The following is a 13,578-nucleotide window of genomic DNA, read 5'->3' on the forward strand; positions in this document are numbered from 1 at the left end:
TGTAAGACCTCCGTTCATCTTCAGAACACAAATGAAGATATTTTAGTTGAAATCTGATGGCTCAGAAAGGCCTCCCTTGGCACAATGCACGGTTCACTCTCAAGACCCTTAAAAGGTACTAAAGACGTCGTTACAAAGTCCATCTCACTACAGTGGTTCTACAATAACTTTATGGAGTGACGAGAATAGTTCTTGTGCGCAAAAAAACCCTAAATAACGACTTATATAGTGATGACGATTTCAAAACACGGCATCAACACAATTTCAACTAATCGTGTCACATTTTATTGCACACTCTTGCCCTTAACTGAAATGTCTTAACATTTATTAAATTGATAAAAATGTTGTATTAATAAGTAATGGGAAATTCATTAGACCTATATTTAGCACACACTCACTAGATCAGAAAACCAACATTTCAGCCATATGTAACTAGCCCATACTGTTTATCATAATTTTTTCAGCTTAGTTCTATTAAATTGTTTTTTTTTTTTTGGTGTTTTTTTGTCAACAACAACAACAAAAAAATGCTGTGGCAGTATGAAGTGCATGCTAGTTTGGATTATGACTATGACTGTCATATTCAAATGACAAATAGTAATGGAATGGGAGCTAATTAAAGAACTAAATCTATGCCTTTTCATCCTCTAATCTCCCACTCAATGCCACTGGAGTGAATGAACGCTTGTGTCCACTGCTCCAGAGCGGAAGTACCCCGTCCAGACACGCTGTCTCTCTGTGTGCTGCTTTGGCTGATGGCTGACAGAAATGGGATTAACAGTGTTTTCATACAATGGTGCCTCTCACATGACATCATGCTGACATTTTGGTCTGCATTGAATACCTTTACAGACAAAGGCAGTCGCGATCTAAACTGATCAAACAGAAAATGTCCTTTATCTGATTGTCCATTACCTCCATTAACTCCCCACGCCTGAAAAGACCATCGTCCAATCACCATTTATACAAATATGTTAGAAATATTTCATGTTTAAAATGTGTCTCTTAAAAAAAAAATGTGTGGACATTAGCCCGGCATGTCCACTGACTGACTGACCAAATCCTCAGAAATGGCAGTCTGAAGGATATTGCACACAAAACTCAGTCTGGCAAACTCTAATCTGATTGGCTGACTTTACCCAGCTTTCAGGAATAATGGAACTTTTTCAGTCCACATGGAAACCAGGGGATATTTGCAAGAAACAATAATCCTTTTTTGAGGAAGAACTAATTACTGGATTTGCTAGTTTTCTAGACTAATACACTCTAAAAAAAAAAAAAAAGTTCTAGATGGCACCAAAAATGGTTCTTGGCTCGTAATCATAGGGGAACCTTTTTTAGTGCTATATAGCACCAATTTTGGTGCTTCAGTGGTTCTTCAGCGGTTCTTCAGAGGTGCTATATAGCACATTAGACAAAGAACTGGTGAAGAACCACTGAAAACCAAAATATATTATAAAATATATAAAAAACAAAATGCTATATAGCACTAAAAAAGGTTCCCCTGTGATTACGAGCCAAGAACCATTTTTGGTGCCATAACCTTTTTTTTTTTTAGAGTGTAGTTCTGTATAGGCCTATACTTTTTATATATTTGAAATAATCAGTATTCATTTTGGTTGGACATGTTTTAGTATTTTTATATATATGTTTTTGTATAAGAGTTCAAAGACTCTTATCAATATATTTAGCATATTATATAAAGCCAGAGTTGGCAACTTGACGGCGTTCAAACGGGAGCGTAGATGCGCATTCCCACACGTGACCGCGAGATGTCGCTGTGGCACGCGTCGCCATCACTGCAGCAAGGTGCTTGTATGGGGATGGTCCAGCAGGGAAGAGGAGGAGAGAGAGAGAGAGAGAGAGAGAGGGAGAAAGCAGGCGCTGCTGCTGCTGCTGCTGCTGCTGCTGTGTCTGTGGCTACCCACCGCAGTTTTCCGGTCTCCTTCTATCCACACGATTTTCCTTGGATACCGAGCGGATGCTATCCTTTCCTCGGCGCACCAGCATCTCTTCTGCTTTCAATGCCATTCGTTGGGAATGATTTCCGTGTGTCGCTCGCTGTGAATTGTCGGCGTTAATCGGGGAGGGGAAGCGAGAAGAGCGTTGTTCCTCTGGACATTATTCGGTAAGCGCAATGTCATTCCAGTTGCATTTCCAGATGTCACATTCCCCACCTACAACCACGATATCTGCCAAGAAAAAGCTCGAAACAGTTGCGAAACCCCCTCCACGCGCATTAACAGGGCATGTTATGTGTTTATTAGCGTCTGGATGTCGCTGAGTTTGTGTTTACGTGTTTTTATCGCTTTTAATGCTCGCGTTCACAGCGCTACGAGCGCAGGCTGGAACTGAAAATGGAATCCATTAGAGCATCATTCTCCATCCAAGACGGATGGGAGGGGGAGCGAGAGCGCAGAAAACCTATTACTTCCCTATTGACCTAAATTTCAATGATGTATTTATAAGATTACACTAGTCCACGGATATGACCGCTGCTTCTTTGTGTAGTTTTACAGCGTGTTTTCGCAAATCGGTATGAAAAGCCAACTGCCAATGCCTTTTGCTTGAGAAGAACCGTTTTCATTTGTGTCCATTCATTTTGAATTTCTTGCTTTACTAGCTCGTGTAGCCTCATTTGTTCTAGCACTACTGCTGAAAACGAGCATGTTTGACCGTCTAACATTGACAAACCCTTCATAAAACAGTGTTTAAACGGATTTTGAGTATGAAAGATGAATAAAGCCTGTTAGTTTAGGTGTGCTGGTGTGGAAATGGGAGGGCTGTATATGTGGCTAGACTGACCGCCTTTCTCTGCATCTGCTTAGGTGAGGCCGTCTTGGAAATGAGAATAAACAATTATTCATCTCATAGTAGCTTTCAGGCTCTCATGTGTTTATTTACTGATATTTGAATAACATGGTACTTTGTATGTTATCAGTATGTTAGTGCTCAATATGCATAAGCAGTTGTATATGAATAGAATTGTGACGTTTTTGTGTTAAATTTATTATTATATATATATATATATATAAAAAAAAACCTGCAACCACTGTAGTTGCAAGAACTTTACTGTAAAAATACTATGAATTTTCAAACAGGGAATTCTGCAGAATTCTGGGAATCCCCCTTTGTATATTATTTTACATATACATAGGATTTTAACAATAATTTACACTAAAAGCATACAGTACACATGTAATAGACATTTTCTTTCTAAATAGTAATTCACTTTTAATTTATAAAAAAAATGTGTATTTTTCACAATATTCTTTAGTGAAATTCCCTGTTGTTTAAAAAAAGAATAATTTATCATAATATTTGACATTTTATTTGCAGCTATTCTTTCTTTTTTGCAGCAACAAGACGTACTAGTAGAGATGAAGTGCAGTTGCAAGGGTTTGATTTACTGATGCATTAATGCACAAAAGTACTTTTCTGCTGAAAAAAAAAATCAAGAGAGAGCGAGATTGAGAGAGAATATTGATCGTTCAGGGGATCGGACATTCTCAGGTTGATCATAAATTATATATTGCATATGGAATTTTTTTTTTGTGCAGAAAGGTTTCAGCACCCTGGCCCTGGTATTCAACATTTTAATGTCCTGATGCACTCAGTGAGCAACAGTGCATGACTGTGAAATATTGTATGCATACTTGACCTGCTTGCTATATGGCTGAATATGATTTGAAGGAGCTGTGTATGCGTTTTGTAACAGGTCATGTACACTCTAAGACCTCACTGATGTATCTCACAGGAGAAGCAGACGAAAGCAAGCAAATTAGTGCATTCAAAACACCCATAAACATTTATAATGTTTGCAGTAAATGTCAAACGTTCAAATGTTCGATACAGATTATACAAGAAAATTGTTATTATGACTTGACTTTGTCCATCAATGGCCCTGCAAGTTAGGTGATCAATAGCTTAAACTTGGCGTGAAGACATCAAAATGTGCAAAAGCAAAGTGCTGGTATTATTATTAATTATTAAAATGGTGCACTTTCAGCATTGAGTGCAGTAGTGCTTATACTATAATATCTCTTGCCATTATCCCAAAACCATCACTTTTCTATTATATTTGATCGTTGTTCACCTATAAAGGTAGTATGTTTCATTTCTTATGCATATCCTTTATGATCTAACATGTTTACTGCAGTTTCTTTAGATTTATTTTGAAGTTGCAGTGACCTTTGCAGTTTTTGGATTCTTGTTTTATTTGCTAGAAATGTTGTTATAAATGTTAACTTTTTTATGGAAATAGTGTTTATTAACCTTTTCTGTAAATTATGCATTTTTTTAAAAACCGTTTTGTCACAGGCGAATAGAGGAAGACTATATCACGCTCATATAGCGTTCAATATTCTGCTCAGGACAGGAGAAAGTAATAGACCTATTGATAAATATCAGACTCTACTCCAGCCTCTTGGTATGGTCTGACTCAGTCTCCTCTTCTGATAATGACCCCAGAGATAAAGCTGTTGATGACACAGACGCTTGCCATTGTTGTCATCTGAGCTGACACTCACTGGCTGATATGTAGTTATAAAGCTGTCAGGATATGAGAGTGAAGTCATACATTTCTTTATTATTTTCATGATTTTTCCTTAAGAAGGTCTGGAGAATATTGACTTGGAATTTGATGACTTGTTTTGAGGCTTGAGGTGCACATTTAATTTGTGGCTTGATATTAGGGATGCACAATATATCTACCACCATATCGGTATCGACCGATATATGTTACATTTTTTATGTTATCGTTATTGGCCCAATATGAACATTTGGCTGATGTATTAAAGCTGATAAATAATGGATTATTTCCTTCAGCTGAGACACTTCAGATGCGCACTTTTCACCATTATGGTTTTAAATAGCTTGAAATATGATTGGAATCACTTCAAAAAGCATGTTCAGTGCAAGTCTGTCTTATAGGCTACATACAATTATAATTGTGTTTGGGACATGGCTTTTAATGGTGAGACTTTTGTTTTTGTAATCAGGCTCTCAAAAATTATATAAAAAGTTGGATTTAGATTTATTGGCCAATATATCGGTTATCGGCTTTCAAATATAAAACATTACCGGTATATTGGTATATAATATGTATATGTAATATATATATATTGGTGTATACCTACTAGATATGCCAATATTATAGAAGTTAAACTACATGAATATTATTAGCATTGCATGTCATTTTTGACTGTTGGTGATATATATATTGGGAAGGGCACTGTAAAATATGGCAGTCAATATTACAGGATATTATGATTTAGCAGAAGTTTCTACTGTAAAATATACTCAGAATTTTACTGTGAAATCAATGCAAGCTAGCACATTTTCCTTCATAACACAACACATTTATTAACGTACTGCATGCTGGGAATCACACTGTGATCGTTTACAGTAGTTGATTAAAAATATTTATCACACGGCTCTTTTAAATTCTTGATTGTGAAACCGACATTTCTTTCACGTCTTGTATCACACAATTACCATCTTGCGTCTTGGTTATTTATTGTAGTGAAAATGACCTCAGAGGACTTCAGTATTGAAAGAATATTAATAGCATTGCCCATCCTATTGTTTTGTACATTGTAATGGACTCTTTTTTTCTATAGTGGAAGCTTTAAGATAATATACAGGTACGATTATAATTTCAACTCAAATCATTATTTCAAATCATTACACTGCTCTGGGTGTGTGGCCACGGTGTGTGTGTTTTCACTACTGTGTGTGTGCACTTGGATGGGTTAAATGCAGAGCACAAATTCTAACTATGGGTCACCATACTTGGCCACACGTCAATTTACTTCACTATTTCATGCCCACAAATGTATTTATTCAGTTGTAGTCGTATGTTTGCAATTATGTATTGCAAATGACCATACGGATATGACCATTTATTATATGACCATACAGAATCCTTTAGATATGATTTTGAAATCGAATCGCTCCCTCTCTGTTAAATTCCCAACAAGAAGTTGTCTTCTGTTATGGTGGGGGCTCATTTCCCAGCATTGCCTGGTACACAGATCAAGTGTTTGAGTGAGTGATCTTTACCCATCTTCATTTAGCCAGTGTACCATAGAAACATCTTCTTATACGCGCACAGCCAATGCACCGAGGAGCTGCCATGCTTATGTACCCACTGCCAACGCTCCAGAAAAGACTTGATAGGAGGGCAAAACATTCTTACCTGACTGCCTGGATTATGCAGACCTGGAGTGAGGAGAGACAAGCTGTGCTCACTGAGCATTTGCACTTGTGATTAAGGAATCCACTGACACATGAAATATGAAATATGAGAGACAGCAGGGCCCTGGCTATCTATTTTTAGATTTGCCATCCAAAATAAATTCAAAAGGAAGGTTAGTGTTGTTTTTGCAAATGCCCTTATTGTCTTGTTTAAAGGATGGTTTAAAGTACCCAACCTAAACTGTAATAGTTTGCGTTTTAACTGGAATCATTTGAGATGTCTTGGATTTGCCAAATGAGAATTGTGAGATTATTTATGCAATATCAATTCATCTCTATGTTTTTTTAGTATATTTCCGATATTTTTTAAATATACTCACATTCACTCTTATTTTCATCTGCCTAATATGTAAAAATGCGAAACGTTTCTTGTCACGTCAAATTCAGTTCTGATTTGCATAAATAATGTTACATTTTCGATTCAAAATGGTGAAATTTCATAAAAAATGTCAAGTAGTTTGCATCACTTGATATTACTGAATGTTTTTAACGAAAAACAGTTGTCAAATAACGCACTCTTTCACTGCTTTAAAGGGTTAGTTCACCCAAAAATGAAATTTCTTCCATTAATGACTCACGCCAATGTTGTTCCACAACCGTAAGACCTCCGTTCATCCTCGGAACACAGTTTAAGATATTTTAGATTTAGTCCAAGGGCTTTCAGTCCTTTGAATGTAAGTGTATGAACACTTTGCTGTCCACGTCCAACGGTCAGTTGTCCAGTTAAATGGTCACTATACAAAAGCATGAAGCATTTGAATCCGCGTTCACGACGCCACAGTGACGCTGCTGACGTAAGACGCTGTGACGTGTTATCTGGTATCTGCTATCGAACCAGATAACACGTCACAGCGTCTTACGTTAGCAGCGTCATTGTGGTGTTGTGAACGCGGATTCAAACAAAACCGGAAGAGGAGACAATGCTTAATAAAGTCTTAGTTTTTGTTATTTTTGGACAAAAATGTATTGTCGACGCTTCAAGAGAGTCTAACTAACCAAAATGATGTCACATATGGACTACTTTGATGATGTTTTCATTACCTTTCTGGACGTGGACAGCAAAGTGTTCATACACTTACATTCAAAGGACTGAAAGCCCTCGGACTAAATCTAAAATATCTTAAACTGTGTTCCGAGAATGAATGGAGGTCTTACGGGTGTGGAACAACATTGGGGTGAGTTATTAATGGAAGAAATTTCATTTTTGGGTGAACTAACCCTTTAACTAAAGCGTGGAGTTGGAAATCGCACTTACAGTAAACCCCGCCTTCTTTGATTTGATTGGCCATCTCACTCATTCTGACAGTGACGAGCAGACCAACTTAAAAAATGTAACATTTTACTTTTGTCATCCTAGCAACAAACAGAGCAGTTTGTAATGGAGTACAGCAGAGCAGCATCAAGAATATTAAATTTTTTTTTTTTTTGGGGTCAATTTGGCCATTTCTAATTATTCGGGGGGACTCAATGTCCATGGTGGTTACGGCCCTGTTATAAGATAACGTGACAGTCAAATAGTCAATAATGGATCATGATGACCTTGCTTGTGCAAACAGTGTTATACTCTTTATATTGTTATTACTCTTTTTGGAATGCTTCATGCTTTTGTATAGTGACCATTTAACTGGACAACTGACCGTTGTCACTGGCAACCGATTTCCGGCATAGATGTGCTAGACTAGTTTCATGTCTCTTGCTGTGTCCTCTTCTTCTTATATAATAAAATCATTTAATTGAAACGTCAATTCAATCATGCATTTATTTGTTAGGTAGACATGTCATATAGATAATGTACAGCCAACACTTCATTATGTGCAGAATATTTGGCAACTGGCCGTTGAATTATTGAAAAATAATAAGCAGAGTTTCACCTCTGGTCTGCGTTATTTTTCAATAATTCATGGACCGGAGACATTTTTTATGCTTATACTATGATTACCACACATCAAGACACTGTTCAGATGTTTTAGAGAGAGACCTTTCCATAGTACATAAATGATAATTTAGTTGGGAAAACATGGATATTGTTTGCCATCGTTAATGATGTATTTTGTGTAGTAGAATAAAATATCTTGAGCTTGTGTTACCATTTAACCATCACCCCTTCAGGATGTTCTGGGTGCATTTGGCGATAATTACTTTACTTATTATTTAAAAGAATGAATATTACTTCTTATCTCCAAATTATTTTAATTTGATGTTATGTTTTTTCAGAATGCATAATTAAGATGTTGCAGTTTTCACAGACCTGTGATGAGGTCAGTTTTATCACTGGTTAGAATGAAAATATTTGGTTTAGATGCTTTTCGCTTTTCATTTTCACATCTCTCCAAGTAATATAATTGAAAAATTAGTTGGGGTTTTGATCCTGCTATTGTTTAACCAGTAGGGGTCCTCTTAGCCATCATTCAGCGGCCAGTTATAGAGGGTCCCAGCGTGTCTGAAAGAAATGCTGAGTGTGGTCTTAAATTAGCTTTACATAAACAAACACAGCAAATGGGCTGACATGACACAATGAACATTTGCAAGTTCAAGCCTCCGTTGGATTCATTTTCCACATCCTTAAGGAATAGCACACTTCTTTTGTCTTGGAGTACTCAGTGGGTGTATTAAATTTCCTCTGTTGCTCCTTGTACATAGATAACACTAGTAAACACGGCGTTCAGCAATGTCAACTCTCTCCAGCAGCAAAGTCATTAATCCCATACTAGGTCAGGGCTCTTACTGAGCCAACCACTTCCACCCAGAGCTACACAGGCATGGCAGCAATGTCCTCGTGCCACGCTTGAAAAATCCAAGCCTTATACTGATATCCCATGATGCATTTTCCAGGCGTACAGCAGAATTGTAAATATATGTCGGTTCCCTGACATGCCACAAATCATCAGTGGTTTCCTTCATGAAAGTTGAAGGTTGCAGACAGATTTGAAAAGTTAATCATACAGCGACTTTACAGTAAACAAACATTTTTTATCAGTGAGTTAGAAAATAACTAAACCGAGAGCTAGTGCTGGGCGGTATGACCAAACATTTATATCACTGTATTTTTTTATAAATTATGCCGGACAGTAATATTTTATCATGATGAGTGAATATTGTAGAAATATTCTACACTAGAATTAATACAGGTTTGCAAAGCCCCACAAAATGATGCTGTGGGGAGGCAACAACCACGAGTTGAGGGCACCTTAAAGGGTTAGTTCACCCAAAAATGAAAATTCTGTCATTAATTACTTACCCTCATGTCGTTCGACACCCGTAAGACCTCCGTTCATCTTCGGAACACAAATGTAGATATTTTAGTTGAAATCTGATGGCTCAGAAAGGCCTCCATTGGCACAATGCACTGTACACTCTCAAGACCCATAAAAGGTACTAAAGACGTCGTTACAAAGTCCATCTCACTACAGTGGTTCTACAATAACATTATAAAGCGACAAGATTAGTTTTTGTGCACAAAAAAACCCTAAATAACGACTTATATAGTGATGACCGATTTCAGAACACGGCATCATGAAGCTTCGAAGCGTTATGAATCAGTGAGTCGATTCATGATTCGGATCACATGTCAAACCGCCAAACTGCTGAAATCACGTGACTACCGCTGAATCGATTCACTGATTCATAACGCTGCCAAAACGAGAAAGAAACAGTTACTTTTTTGTCCATTCTTCTTTGAATTGTCTATTAACTTCATTGTCTTCAGTGTAGCAGAATAATCCATCGTGTCATCGTGGTCGTGATCAGGCGTACGGCTGTAGTATCGGTGTCCTTGTTTGCACATATATTTAATTTGAAGAAGACGTGATGAAATATGTGCGCATACATGCTGCTGGTTCATGTTTAGAGCACTAGAGGAGGATATGAAATATGTCCATAAAAAACTTAAAGGGTAACTTCAGTGATTTAGCATTAAGCTTTGTATTTAAACTGGGTCATTTATGCAGTAGAAATGTGAAATTATTTTTGAATTTGGTGCCTTCTAGACTGAGAAAAGACAGGAAATGTATTTTTGTCTCATGTGGATGAAAGACAACAACTCCCAGAATGCACTTGCTTCGCTGCCCTACTCTGCACCGCGCTGAGTATCCGTGATGATCCGTTATGATTGTCCGTGCCGCCGTCTGTGTCTTACATTTTGTGAGTGAGATCTCTCCCCTATGGGCGGTTGATAACATGTGGAACAGCTCCATCTAGTGGCTGTAGTCTTTAGCCTCTGGCCAAAAAATCCTCCGATGATGCAAAATGACGATATTTGCGTCATCTGAGGATTTTTTCCAGAAATAAAATGCATAATTCTCTCATCTCAGGGGGATATGAGGGGGGAAAGTACCATAATTCAAATATACTATGGGGTTTCTACTGATACAAAGCCTAATGCTAAGTCACTGTATCAAGTGAAACGAGTTGAGGCTTGGACCCAGAAACGGCGTTCCTCACGTCACGACTTAACAAGCGGATAGGCTGAATCCGAAATCGCCCCCTAAACCCTCATTCACTATTCCCTATGTTAGTCCACTGATATAGTTCACTTGAAGGAGTGTATGAAAACGAGTGCGTGAAGTCGGACAGCCGTTGCGTGTACACTCGTTATTGCGGTGCTATGTGGGATTGAATGAGTGCACTCAATAACATCCACTATGGTTTCGGACACCACTACAAATGGCTGTCCACTCAAATAGTGCCCTATTTGAGGGTATAGGGAGCGATTTCGGGTTCAGCCATAGGCTGTAATGCGATCTCTCTGTCCTCACTACAGTGCAACAGTGAAACGGGACCCCTCTTAAAAAGTGTCGCGCTGCGCAGCGTTCCGAACGTTGTTTAAAGGGTAACTTCAGTGATTTAGCATTAAGCTTTGTATCAGTAGAAACCAGGTAGTATATTGAAATTATGGTACTTTCCCCCCTCATATCCCCTTGAGACGAGAGAATTATGCATTTTATTTCTGGAAAAAATCCTCAGATGACGCAAATATAGTCATTTTGCGTCATCGGAGGATTTTTTGGCCTGAGGCTAAAGACTACAGCCAGTAGAAGGCGCTGTTCCACGTGTTATCAACCCGCCCATACACTCTAAAAAAAAAAAGGTTCTATATTGCACCAAAAATGGTTATTGGCTCGTAATCATAGGGGAACCTTTTTTAGTGCTATATAGCACCAATTTTGGTGCTTCAGTGGTTCTTCAGCGGTTCTTCAGAGGTTCTTCAGCGGTTCTTCAGAGGTTCTTCACCGGTTCTTTGACTAAGGTGCTATATAGCACCTCTGAAGAACCGCTGAAGAACCACTGAAGCACCAAAATTGGTGCTATATAGCACTAAAAAAGGTTCCCCTATGATTACGAGCCTTTTTTTTTAGAGTGTAGGGGAGAGATCTCACACACAGAATGTAAGACACAGACGGCCGCACGGACAATCATAACGGAGCGATGCAGAGTAAAGTGAGTGTTTCAACTTTTCAATGAATTCCTGTGATAGTTTAGCTTCCACATGCAATCTGAAAACGTGCCAGACTGACGCTTAACATTACCTCAGCTCTGCTCAGCTCGAATGAAATCTGACATTGCTGAGGAAATCTGACACTGCTGCGTCTGCGCCGTGACTTTCGTTCGGCTCACTCACACTTTATTGAAAAGACATGTTCAGTTTTTAATTGTAGTGTTTATTCTCAAACTGAACGAAATGATTGTATAACTATGAAGATCAAAACAACAGCGTACGGAGTGGCCTCGTAGGGCAGCGAAGCAAGTGCATTCTGGGAGTTGTTGTCTTTCATCCACATGAGACAAAAATACATTTTCTGTCTTTTCTCAGTCTAGAAGGCACCAAATTCAAAAATAATTTCACATTTCTACAGCATAAATTACCCAGTTTAAATACAAAGCTTAATGCTAAATCACTGAAGTAACCCTTTAAGCGACTTATACCGGTATTGCGTTATAATCAAAATTCATATAATAACAAAAATAAACACTGGTATTCGGTATCGACCGGTATACCGCCCCGCACTACCGAGAGCTTTTTTCTGGTCTTTCCCAACTAGAGCCTGAAAAATCAGGTTTCTCGTCAGTAAACGGACACCAAAGGGATAATTGTTTCAATTATAGTTCTTAACGCGCATAGGCTTTACCTTTAATATGCTGTTATTTAATGAAAATAAAGAGGGGGAAAAGTGGTCATTGAAGAAAATATAATGCGCTCAAACATCACCACCAGAGACTATAGAAGAAAAAAAGCCCTAATAAGCAGTGGGGCCTGTTTGATCACAGCAAGCCTCACATAATTACTCTTTATCATCGATGTCACGCTCAGCTGTCCTTTGAGAACATGATCCGAGGAGCATTTTAATTGCCTCACATTTGCGCGGCTTCTCAATGTATCATTGACATTTTGGGCAAGGAGACATGTCTTGAAAAACTATACAGTTCTCCACCAAGACTTTTGCTGATGGTTAATGAATAGCTCTAGAATGTGCCAGAGTGAGGGCATAACCAAGTGTTTAGTGGTCACTCTTATCTAATTTGAAATGACTTTGGCATCACACATGTATCATACACTTCTAGTCCACTGAAAATGTTTACAGCAAAGATACGGTTAATTTAATATACCGATTGCAATATAAAAGACACATTATCTCCAGTGCCATTTAGGTGCTTTGTGCAGGAGAGCATAACGTCATCTCCCAGTGAGCCTGCCTCACAGAAAAAGAGATTAGTTTCCTTTAAGACCTTATTGAACATTTTAATCTTGCAGTGTGCTCCGAATTTTATTGCCGTCTCATTCCCAACATTGTCAGTCTTGTGTCGGGACAATAAATAAACAAATATGTCCGCAGTCAGAATACAAAGGACTGGTTAATGTCCGTGTGATAAATGAAGCTGTAAAATATTTGTTTTCGCATCCCCCGGCATACAAGTTATATAACTAATATACTTTGTAATGATTTCACATAAATATTTATCTTCCAAATAATGAACTTTTGTCCCATTAATTCCGGCAACGAATCAAGCCTGGTTTTACACAGAAAATACTGCTGGGTGTGTAAAAGCGTGTGAATGTGGGTGTGACCGTAAACACAATATGCGCCTTTTGTTTGTGCATTTTGATACTTTGGTATCCTGCGGGATCATTTGAGTAATTGTGTACCTGGGACCGCAACCGTGATGCCTGCCAATAGTAACATCAGCCGAACGCCGTCATGTCCTGTGTGGGTGTAGGTGGATCCTTTTTTTTTTTTCTGGAACATCTGGTGTTTCACTGGGTGATCAGATCTTGGGAGTAAGTCTTCTGAATCCTGTGGAAAAACAAACCGGGGAAGAGTCCGA

At 38.3% G+C, this 13,578-nt stretch overlaps 2 protein-coding genes across 3 annotated transcripts in view; one reads left to right on the forward strand and one right to left on the reverse strand.

The window, feature by feature from the left end:
- LOC307128076 (retinol dehydrogenase 12) overlaps positions 1-13,578 on the reverse strand; it is an 83,751-nt gene that overhangs the window by 20,836 nt on the left and 49,337 nt on the right. The gene's annotated exons all lie outside the window — the stretch shown is intronic.
- ctnnd2b (catenin (cadherin-associated protein), delta 2b) overlaps positions 1,860-13,578 on the forward strand; it is a gene marked incomplete at its 5' end in the record, with an annotated part of 123,739 nt that continues 112,020 nt past the window's right edge. Inside the window, one exon of the mRNA XM_079819666.1 lies at positions 1,860-2,128. The remainder of the gene's footprint in view (positions 2,129-13,578) is intronic.

Source organism: Gobio gobio, assembly GCF_949357685.1.
Source record: "Gobio gobio genome assembly, chromosome: 6".
Lineage (NCBI taxonomy): Eukaryota > Metazoa > Chordata > Actinopteri > Cypriniformes > Gobionidae > Gobio > Gobio gobio.